Source organism: Mastomys coucha, unplaced genomic scaffold, assembly GCF_008632895.1.
Source record: "Mastomys coucha isolate ucsf_1 unplaced genomic scaffold, UCSF_Mcou_1 pScaffold18, whole genome shotgun sequence".
Lineage (NCBI taxonomy): Eukaryota > Metazoa > Chordata > Mammalia > Rodentia > Muridae > Mastomys > Mastomys coucha.
Genome location: NW_022196900.1, coordinates 1,196,246 through 1,208,421, shown reverse-complemented (window position 1 = coordinate 1,208,421; position 12,176 = coordinate 1,196,246). Strand labels below are relative to the sequence as shown.

General features: G+C 38.0%; 1 non-coding gene across 1 annotated transcript; it reads right to left on the bottom strand.

Annotated features, from left to right (window-relative positions):
* Nucleotides 1–9,306: 9,306 nt before the first annotated feature.
* Nucleotides 9,307–9,437, bottom strand: LOC116097311. The gene has a single exon (XR_004121354.1). It is a non-coding gene; the product is annotated as a small nucleolar RNA SNORA17 (small nucleolar RNA).
* Nucleotides 9,438–12,176: the final 2,739 nt, after the last annotated feature.

Sequence of the window (12,176 nt, the reverse complement as noted above, 5' to 3'; positions counted from 1 at the left end):
CTGCTATACATATATATATATATATATATATATATATAGCATTATATACATGCTATATAATACTGTTCAAAAGAAAATTTTGCTGATCTATAGATGTAAATAAAAATAGTAAGCCCTTTTATTTTATATCTCTGGTATCTTTCCATTTCCAAAATGAACACTTTTTTCACTTGAAGGAACAGAGCAACTGTAGGAATCATAATAGATATTTAAAGTTTAAACAAGCTTTAAAGTTTTTAAAATATTTTTAATTAGCATGAGAAATTAAAGAAAGGTTTAAAGAAGAACTATATAAATGAAACAAATTCATGCTGACATCTTTCCATGGCACTAACTGTAACTGTAGTGGTAAACAATCTTTAGTAGATAAAAAATAATACTATATCATCATTTAAAATACATAAAATAGAAGGATAGTAATTGTAATGACTAATTGTTTAGAAATCAATTCATGGCTTTGCAATAGGCCTTTTAGGTGTATAAGATTTATGAATTATCATTTATTTTGCTAGGTAGTGATAGAGGACTTTAGTAGTAAATCCCTATGAGATTTCAAATAACCTCACTCACACATTAGTCTGCACAGAAAGGAGTATCTGCTGAGACAGCCTGTCTTCCCTGGACAAAGAGTTTTAGTAGAGCGAGGATTCAGGTGTGACTGAGCACCTTGTGCCTTCAACAGTTTCCTCATTCCCAAGACCCTCACCCAATCTGCAGTCAGCTTACCACTTCCTGGCAGACTCCTTAACTGCCTGCAGAAGGGAGGCTGACCCTTGCTGTGTGCACTAATATTCTCAGACTTCTGTTTTTTTTTTTTTTCTGCTTTCTTTCTCTTTACATAGCTGCCTCAGAAATCTAACAAACACTACAATAAACTAGGTATTGCTGTAATTCCATCCCTACCATATGGCACATCAACACTTCACCTAAAGTTACATATTTATAATATAGTACTAGAACTAAAAATCTCTACTTAAAACTCTAGCTCCTAACATACTCACAGCTTTACTGAAGAATGTGAAGGAAATGGCGTGTTTTTGCACTTACATTATAAACCTATCTCTAATTCTAACTCAGACAGTATGCAGTGTCCTTATGAGCGGTTGCATCACTGCTAATTACCACAATTAAGACTGCCGAAGTCAAGACAAATTTCACAAGTGTAGTGACAATGCACTTGTTATCACATATTCTCTGTGTGTATTTTGAGGCTTCGAAGGTACCCTTTGACAACAAATCATACATTTATGTCCATAGAGGCTTTCAGCACTGGAGAGGACACTTGAATAGTGGGTGGCCCTATGATACATAGTAAATACATCTGTAATCTATGGCATGTATACTGTTTACAGAATGAATATTAAACAGGCTCCAGCAGAGTTCAGAAGGTTCAATAGTTGGCTAAGAGTAAAAAATCTATTAACATAAAAGATAGATTGGTACCCAGAGGGAGCTGCTGTTAGAGCTACTGGAGAAAAGGTTTGAGAACAAAGCTATTCAGCACAACACTCAGGAGAAAGTCAAGACTGGGTTAGAAGAAGAAAATGCAGGTTAGGTTCACATCCTGATCAGTCAGGCATTGGAATAGGAAACCTACTCCAACAGAAGGAAACCTATATCAAGTACCAGGGATGGTCTCCTGCCTGCTGCTCCTTGATGCACACAATATGGTCACATCCATTGTAGTGATAAGAATATGTCACTTTGTAGAATCTAGGAAGGGGGACAGAGAACTTTTCTTCTAGCTTTATGCCTGACAAATTTATGGGTCTGGTTTTCCTCATATGATTTTAACATGCCCAGGTGCCTCCACTGTTTAAATTTATCCCAGTAAACTCTATTCTCAGGAATAAGTCCTTTCCTAGTCTATGCTGGATGGATAGCCCTCTAAAGATGGTGAGGATGATGGTTTTACCCAGGCATTGCAGTCATACTTATCCCTTTAAATGAAGTAAAAAAACTTCTTATGAAATGGAAACTCCTAGGGATGTTTGTATTTGAGAATAGCATCTCTCTATATACAAACACAAGCCTCCTCTACCATCGTCAATGCATTGCACTAAGGTACAAAGCAGAATCTCTATAGTTTATGGCAGGTGAAGGAAAGAATAACTAGTCAACATTTTAAGACAATATTTATGACAACACATGAGACAACATGAAAGCATCTCTTGAACCATAAATCTTACTACAAATCATTATCCTTAGATGAATCGTTATTTTCTCTTGTATACACCCAAAGTGGTACAGACACTAGAAAGCAGGATGAGATTCTGAAACCAGGAAGTCTGACACACCTTTAATCCCAGCACTTGGGAGGCAGAGGCAGGAGGATTTCTGAGTTTGAAGCCAGCCTGGTCTACAGAGTGAGTTCCAGGACAGCCAGGGCTATACAGAGAAACTGTCTTGAAAAAAAAAAAAAAACCAAAAAACCAACCAACCAACAGCAACAACAAAACAAACAAACCAACCACCCAACAAACAAAACTCTCCAAAGACCCCAAAATAATCTTGGAATCTTTGTAATTTGCTTTAAGAAATTGCTATTAAAACAAAGTTTTCTTAATGTCTAATCTATTCTTAAAAGCAAAAGCCTGTTAGGAGCATTTGAGAGAAGAGTTTTCTCCTTTCACCTTACTATGTGAAAGTGGTATTACATCAAATGTAGATTGAAGCTGAATGACATGAACTTTCTGGTTTGACAAGCAACTTTTCCATGATCCCCAACAGAGAAAGGAAGCTATATTGAGTCTTATTTGTGCATTAAAGCACATTTGCCTGGAGTGAACTCTCTTAGGATTCATTCACAGCTGCTAGAAAGAAAACGACTGAAATGAAGCCATATGTGCTTGTGTAATTGTTTCAGATACTACTTGACAAAATTCAGTTTCCTTTTACTTAAATATTGTTTATCTAATGTGTTTATATGGGCTCCAGTCCTCAGAGTCCTTTTATGATATAACTAGGATGCAAAGTGAGTTTGACTTTTCCTTGTCCTCTGACAATGTTGGTTTATATGCAGTTTGTTGTTGACATAGCTCCTAGATGAGTTTTTCTTTTAGCCCTAGACAAAACCAATATTTGTTTCTTTTCAGTATCTCATATATAGTTTCAGGGATATGAAGCTCTGTATAACTAATATAATATGTAGAAAATAATGGTAATCTATTGAAAGAATGAAACTGAAGCTAATCCCAAAGGTTTACAACTGGTCATACATATTAGCCAGTGAAAGAATAATAATAAAAAACTTCACAATAAAAGATAAAAATAGCTATATAACTAAACATTCCAATTCTAATGCAACATCAAGGCTTGGGAGAAATGACAGTTTTGAAGACAACATCCTGCTCCTACAGAGGACCCAGGTTTGTAGTTCCTTACTCACGTCCATCCCTATTCTGTTAATCTGCAGTCACAAGGCAGGCATACACATGTTACACATTCATTTATACAGGAAAATATATATATGAAAGAAAAAGAAATGAATCTGAAGCAACATCTACTCAATGTTAGTGAGTACTTACCTAAAAGAAAGAAGTCAGAATGCTGAGCAATTTCTAAAGTATATTATAAGCCATAAGTACTACAAGCTATTTAACCTAGGAGAAAGAAGACTGAAAAATTGACTACTACTGTTTTCACATATTAGAAGCTTCATAGTGAGCTGCACTTTTGTTTCTGGCAGTATGTTTGAGAAGACCAAGCTGTGAGAGCACAGAGTGTTACTGTCACCTTTTGGCCCACTTTCTTGAGAGCAAGCATATGGTGAAGGGATCTGATAAGATTCTCAACTTGCAATCAGTAAGTGTGAGATAGAGGACTACTTAGTAGGGATGACTAGGTTGAACTACTATTTATGGTCCAACAAGTTAGATTATGAAAGGGATAGAATTATTATAAGTAGGTTCTCAGCTTTATGTACCACAAAACTAGATATACGGAACTAATTCTCTCTGAGATCTTAGAGTGGTCATAGATCACACTGGATAAGCACACTGTTTTACCTGTCTTCATCTCTCTCCTGTGGATCCAGTCATGCACACAGGGTGAACTGCGTAACCTCTTTTGAAAGTTGGGATTTCCCCCTAACATTATCTGCCATCCCTAGGGACAAAGGGATCTAGTAATATTTCCCGAACCAACTCCAAAGTCGTTGTCTGTCCTCCTCTCCAACCTGCTTCCTTATTTCTCTGAATTCTGCCTCTGTGCAGGTGGTACACATCCTTCTCTGCATTCCAGAACTGACACCTGCAGCTTCCCAAGGGTCCTGTCTTTGAGCTTAGTCCTTGAAAACTGGCCTGCTCCAATGAAAAGTACAGTTTTGAAACAATTGAATAAGATTTGGTTCTCTCAATGCTTCTGGACTTTTAACTATTATTCATGTTAGACACCAGAGAAACATAAACTTAGGATTTCCAATGGCGCTTTGAGAAATTTGGTCTTAAATTATATATTCTGCTTTATGTATAAATTCCAATTCTTTGACTCAGCTTAAGGAAAAACAACTGAGAGAAAGAAGGTTAGCTATACACATCCTTTACCCTGTTTATTCTTACCACTGACTTCCTTTATCTCTTCATATCCACTGTTGGTTGCAAGAATCCATCTCATCCACATACTTTTCTCTGATAGGAAGACCTCCAGCTGATACCCTCTTTTACATCCAATTAACACAATGAGATCCTCTATAAGTCTTAAGGTATGCTAGACAGATATTTTTGTTATGAATTAAATAATTTCTAGCTATGATCTTAAAGCCTCTGCCTATCCTTTACACTAGGATGAATATATATTTCTTTGGCCATAATGTCTGGAAACAGCAATTTAATAAGATAATGAAAGACTTCTTTTGCTTCACCGTTTCAAAGGATTTTAGTGCATTGTGTTAGGGAACTCATAACTGAAGAGCAACTTCAATTTTTGACAACAGTAACTGTTTACATCATGGAAGACCAGGAAGAAGATATACCAGCAGGAACCACGGGCCAGTATAAACTAATCTTCAGAGGTTCACCCCAGGAGACCAATTTTTACCATCTATGCTCTGCCTCCTACAAGTATGACAGATTTCCCAAATAGTGCCACTATTTGAGGAACAAGTATTTAAAAGATAAGACTGTTGGAAATGTTTTAGTTTCTAACTACAACATTAAACTCCTGACCCTCCAAGGCTAATGGACTTTTCATAATACAAAATGCACTTACCATCAAGAGCCCCTACTCTTAATACTTCCAACTTTGTTCAAACATCTCAAGTTCAAGATCTCTTCTAAAAAAGAAAAAAGTAATCTCTTTATTGTGAGTCCCTGATAATAAAAAAGAAACCGTATTATTCTGATATCTACGAGCACACAGTTAAAATCACTATTTTAATGGGGACAATCAATGGCATATAAAGGATTATGAGAACTAGGAAATACTGAAACCAGAAAGGGAAAAAAGAAGTCCTCCATATTCATGCTAGGATACAGGGAATGTGGTCATGTGATGTGAGCTCCATTCAGTCTGTATAGCCCCTCTTCTATTGCTATGCTGCTTTTAGAATTTCAATATTCCTCTTTGATTGTTTCTATTCAATGCTCATGGCTTTTTGTTAATAAATGCTGTACTATTCTCAGCATATCTAACATCCTCAGGTCTTCATTTAAACTTAAGAAGCATCCTTATTGGTTAATACATACTCCTCTTAAGGAATTCTTGCAAAGAATCCAACTGTTATTCAATATTTGACCTCACAGGCTTTACTCCTAAGTCTTGGCAGTAACATCCGTGACCCCATAAATCTTCCATCTCGCCTGTCTGCTGAATCAGTACCACACAGATAACATAGATAAGTTTTGCTGTCAGCTTGAGCAGTTAGCTATGCTGCTTTTGATTGCAGTGGCATGGGCTTCTGTGTTCTTGAGTACATGAACCCAGAAATGCACTTATCTCCAGGGTTCTCTCTGCTCAGGGAACAATGTTGGCATTCACCTTTTAAATGTCTTGTACATGAGTATTCAGTTTTCTTCCAAATATTCTTTGATGCCTAAGGTCTGAAGAATTTCTAAAGTGTCCTCAAGATAACTCTTTTATTGCTCCAGTAAAATGCGTTTGGCTTCTTAATCATTTTTAAAGTTCCTGTTTGATTGTTTATCTTTTTAAATCTCCTTCTTTGGCTATAAAACTGTTTCTCACATCTTTCTTTCCTGTTTTTTTTTTTTTTTTTTTTTTTTTTTTTTTTTTTTTTTTTTTTTTTTTTTTTTTTTTTTTTTTTTGCTTAAAATTCTGACCATAAGCAGATGTAAAGGAGTCAGTAATAATTATGCTCCTAACTAAGAACTGTACTGTATTGAAATTTATTCCACTAAATTAATTAGTCAATTACTTCTGAGTTCATCTTCATTTTCTTTCTAGGACATGGGTGAAATGTAGCCAAAATCTTTATTAGAATATAAAGTAAATGGCTTCTATTCCAGTTTCCAGTATAATCCATGCTCTCATTTGAAACATAAAGACTTTTTTCTTCATATTTATTTTTCTTAGTATAAATATCTTGTCTGTGTGCCTGAGTGTGCGTGATGTGTGTGCCTAGAGTGTACAGAGTTCAAAAGATGGTATCAGATCTCTGAGAACTAGTCATAAAGCTGGTCATAAGCAGCCATGTAAATGATAGGACTATCCTTCGCAAGTGCAGAAAGTGCTCTCAACCACTGAAGCATTTCTCCAGCCCTACCCTCCATCCAGAATTTCCTGAATCTGATCTTCATACTGTGCATTTTTCTTAGTATTCTGAGATGAACAGACATTTCCATTAAGCTATTTATGACACTATAGAATTTCCCCTATCCACATTTTTAAAATCTTCTATGTTTCTTCACCAAAACCATCCTAAAGTCCTATGAACATCGAGGTGGTGTTTGGTCACTGTTATTAGCCTAGTTCTCTGATATCAGTTTCCATGATTAATTTTGAGTCCCTGTAATACTGGAAATGTGTGGAGAGTAGGGTTGTCTTTGGTCAACTTAGAAATAAATTAAATTCAAATAGAGCAGCAGTTAGCCCAAGAGACTTCAGTACAGTAGAATATGTATACTATTGGGGTAAAGTTATTTATGTTTTATGATGCAAAATATTGATTGTTACATTTAACAAACTTCATTAGAATGTGAAGATTATGAAGAAATTTAATGCCTAAACAAAATAGTACATGATATTTTACATCAAAAGCCTTGGTCAGATGTGAATGCTGTCATGAGTGAAACTTGAAACTTTATTGTGTCCACTTAATAATGTTACTCTCTCACTGGCACAAAAATTATGTATCTATCCTGATAGCATGTCAAGGACTCTGGGATACCTGTTTATTCTAGTCCAAAGGAGTGTCAGAGCAGAAAGAGTGTGTCTGCCATAGGCCTTCCTCGTGGCCATTACTATGGTCATGGGGTTGACCATTTGGCTTCTTGCTCTACAGTTCACTCCATGCAGGAGTTTGTAACGAGGCCTGGACCTGAACTACCTTGCAGATAGCAACCCTTCAGTTTGCATGTGTTCTTATTCAAATATGAGTCCAATCTAAGAGTTTAGTAAACTGGAAAATCCTGTGTTCAAATTTTCTGGGTTTTTAAGCATCCCTCAGCAAATGAAACAAAGAAGTGCTTTATTCACCACAGTCACTCAGAGCCTAGTGGGCTTGATTCTTATTTCAAGATCTCTTATATTCAGATGTTTTTCCATTTGAAGTAGGACATGAAATGTTATTCAAGTGTGGAAGGTATGAAAGAGCAGTCACTAGGAATTGGGCACTTGGGAGAGCCCTGTAGAAGGAAAGATGATAGTAGGGCCTCAGCTGTTGCCCCCTTCTGGTCCTCCCTCCCACAGTTCTTCATCCCATTTCTCTTCCTCCTTGCTTCCTAGAGGGTGCTCCCCTGACCAGTCCTCCCCTTTTCCTGGAGCCTCAAGACTCCCTAGGATTAGGCACATCTCCCACTGAGGCCAGACCAGGCAGTCCTCTGCTATATATGTGCTGGGGGCCTCAAACCAGCCTCTGTATGCTGGTATGCTGCCTGGTTGGTGGCTCACTCTCTGGAAGCTCCCTGAGGGTCCAGGCTAGCTGAAACTGCTGGTCTTTCTATGGGGTCCCTCTCCCCTTCAGATTCTTCAGTCCTTCCCCTAATTTAACCATAGACATTCCTGGCCTCAGTCCAATGGTTGAGTGTAAGTATTGGTGGGTGTCTGTCTCGGTCAGCTGCTGGTAGGGCCTCTCAGAGGACAGTCATGCTAGGCTTCTGTCTGTAAGAATATCATAGCATTAGTAATAGTGTCAGACCTTGATAATACCCTTACCACCCTCCCCTGCCGCCATGCTGATGGATCATGAACCCAGGGCTGGGTCTCCTGCCTGCCACAAGTGGTGAGAGGCAAGGTGAGAGGAGAGTATCTCCACTTCATCCATGCCGCTGCACAGGAGACAAGTGGTAGGGCCAGCTCTCATGCTATCCCTTGGTCCAACTCACTCACAACTCCTGCAATGTCCAGGGCCTCTCTCCTGAGTACCGAAGGCAGGGTTAGTTCTCCTGCTTTCATGTCTCTAGAACCAGCTCTTTCTCGACACCCAGTTGTGTGGTGAGGCTAGTTCTGCACAGCACTCAGACCAGGAAAATCTGCCTGGTCTTTAATGGTAACAGGCCCCTGAGGCTGCAGGGCCACAGATCCAGTTATGGCTCCTCCTCATTAAGGGCATAGGCCAGGCCCCCACCATGATGCCAGGTGTCATCATTTGCTATTCATATCGGACTGTTCCTCACTACCCCTCTAGTCTCCAGTTCTGCCTCTCTTCATTGTGTTTACATCCTTCTGTTTGTCTTTCTCTTCCATTTCTCTTCCACTTATTTGCTCTTTTAGTCATTCCCGGGGTCTGTGAGTGTCTAGGATCATCTCTGGAGTGGTCTCAGAAATGCAATGCATCCCCCTGCCCTGAGCATTATGGTAGGGATAATCTCAGACATGCTCCACTACCTACCACCACCACAAGTGACACTGGGCTGGTGATCATCTCAGACTAGTTCCCTGTCCAGACCACATAGCACAGGTCTAGCGGTTGTCTGGGACTCACTCCTTTCCCTGCCCATCAGTGTGGCCCCTCATAAAGATTGTCTATTTCAGGCTCACTCCTGACAGGGGCCTGTGGTACCAGTTCTGTCCCCATCCTGGAAAAACATCTGGGCCTGCTTAGTATAGGATTGGTGGTCCTATCAGGATAGCTGTGTTTCTGGGCACCCTGGTGCCAGACTGGTGGCTGTCTCAGGCTTGCTCTTCTCAGAGAGTATTAGGCTTCTAATCATTCAGATGTTCAGAGGTCAGAACACCGAGCATAGACAGAGACTCTCTTCTCTCCGTCATCTACTGATACACATCGGACATAGCAGCCACATCTGCAGTGCCTCTGGGACAATATGTTTTGTTTTTTTAAAAAAGAAAGAAAAAATACAGAATATAAAGTTGAGTGAATAGAAAGAATCTAGGAGAGAAAAATATGCTCAAATTATATTTTATATAAAAAAATTTCAGTTTTAAAAAGGGAATTGCCATATATCACTATATATACAGAGAACATGCTTTAACAACTGTGATGAAGTCTGTGTCGTAACCAGGCACCTTGTAACAGGTTATTATCATGGCTGGTAAAAAATTTTTAAAGATTTATTTATTTATTTTATGTATGTCACTACACTGCAGCTGTACAGATGGTTGTGAGCCTTCATGTGGTTCTTGGGAATTGAATTTTAGGACCTCTGCTCACTGCAGTTAACCCTACTCACTTCAGTTGGTCCCACTTGCTCTGGTCAACTCCTCTTGCTCAGTAACTACTTGCTCCTGCCCAAAGATGTATTTATTTTCATACAGTACAATGTAGCTGTCTTCAGACACATCAGAAGAGGGCATCAGATCTTATTATGGGTGGTTGTGAGTCATCATGTGGTTATTGGGATTTGAAATCAGGACCTTCGGAAGAGCAGTCAGTGCTCTTACCCTCTCTGTCATCTCACCAGCCCAGCTGGTAAAATTTTTATTACTTTTTATTATTTAAACATGACATTCATTATTATAATTCATGTAGCCAACAAAACCATTTTCAGAATCACTTTCTAGATCCAGATTCCATACACTGCAATGGCCTTCTACACAGAATAGTCATTCTGAAGTTGTAGAGCTTCATTTTGGATACTCCCCTTTAGTATCAATTATATGTTTATACTCTTATCTATCACAAACCATCCCCCAATAAAAATAGTTGTGACTGGGTTAAAACTAGGAAGATCATTGGCTTTATATCTCTTTTTCATGACTCAGTCCAATCTGCTATGTTACCTATCACTGACTTCTCTTGTTCTTCCAACGTGGTATACTTTACCTGCACTTATGTACGTGTACATAGATCCATTTAACTCTATGTGAGAAAATACAGGGAGAAAGAGTGGAGCAGAGACTTATGGAAAGGCCACCCAGAGACTGTACCACCTGGGGATCCCTCCTATATACAGACATCAAACCCAGACACTATTGCTGATACCAAGAAGTACTTGATGACAGGAGCCTGATACAGTTGTCTCCTGAGAGGCTCTGCCAGAACCTGAACAATACAGATATGGATGTACACAGCCAGCCATTGGATTGAACATGAGGGCCCAAATGGAGGAGTTAGGGGAAGGACTGAAGGAGCTGAAGGGGTTTGCAACCACATAGGGAGAGCAACAAAAATCAACCAACCAGACCTACCAGAGCTCCCAGGGACTAAACCACCAACCAAAGAATACACATGGAGGGACCCATGCATGGGTCCACATGCAAGCTATATCAAATGATCAAAATATCCAATAGGATAAGCAAAATGAAGAAACTCTCATAAAGGTAAAATAAACATAGTCAGGGAAGTTCTACTCAGGAGACATGTTCAAACTCTAGAAAGGTCTTTTGCTAATAAATGTAAAAATGATGTAATTCGATTCTCAGTGCTTGAACACTTCCAATAATTGTTGGATGGGATTACATTCTAGCAACTGGTAGTCTACATAGTCCACACTGTGACAAATGTTTGTTATACTTGTTTTGTCTTGATAACAGACATTCTGACTGGGTAAGAAGGGCTCTCGATATGATTTAAAGAAGTACCTGTCTGTGTTCCAAAGCTTTATTTTATTATAAAACAATCAGATTACATAATGTAATTCATCTTATTTTTAAGCATTATATATATATGTGTGTATATATATATACACACAAACACACACACACACACACACACACATATATATATATATATATATATATATATATATATATGATAGTAACATAAATAACTATTTTCCTATGGTATGTCATGAAATGTAAAATGTAACATGAATATAATATGTCCTTGCTGATATACTGAGGCTAGGCTAGCTTTTGTACAGCTGCTGGTTTGAACACTAAAAGAATTGCTAGGGTTAAAGATTAATCACCAGAGGTACAGATATTATCAGAATTAATTATTAAATGATTGATTGAAGATGCTCTATGAAGAGAAGGAAACATGTTCCTGTTCTGTTTTCCTTGTTCAGTGTTTTTTAACTGACTAAAAGGAAATGTGGGTTCAGAGACATACTATTTCATTTTATTACTATAACTACTTGAATATCTTTTCAAACATCTTATGAGGAATTGTTTTTGTGAAAAATTTTACAAATGATTTGTAGAAGGACTATGAACATCTGATATTTCAGATTTTGAAATACTTCTTTAGAAAATATCTAACTCTTTATATATGATTAGGAATGTGATTTATCAGACATTTATATGTCCTACTGCATTTTGTATAAAGGAACATTTCAAGGCAACTATTAATGAATTAGAGGGTCGCTTTTATTGCTTATTTCTTCTTTTTTAAACTCAGATGTCACACCATACCACTTTGCAATTTCATTGTGAACCATCTGCTAAGTTAGGGAGTTTCACCCCATTTTGTTTCACATATGTGTCCTACTTTGATCACATCACCACTTTTTTTTTCTGGTTCTGTTTGCTAGTGACACTAAATTCAAAGAGCTAAATGTGTGAATGCTCCACATTTATGTGTAAATGTACGAGAGAAACTATCCTTCTCCTTGGTACTTGACAACCAGTGTTCAGGAAGCTTTTTACCTATATCCTTTCTT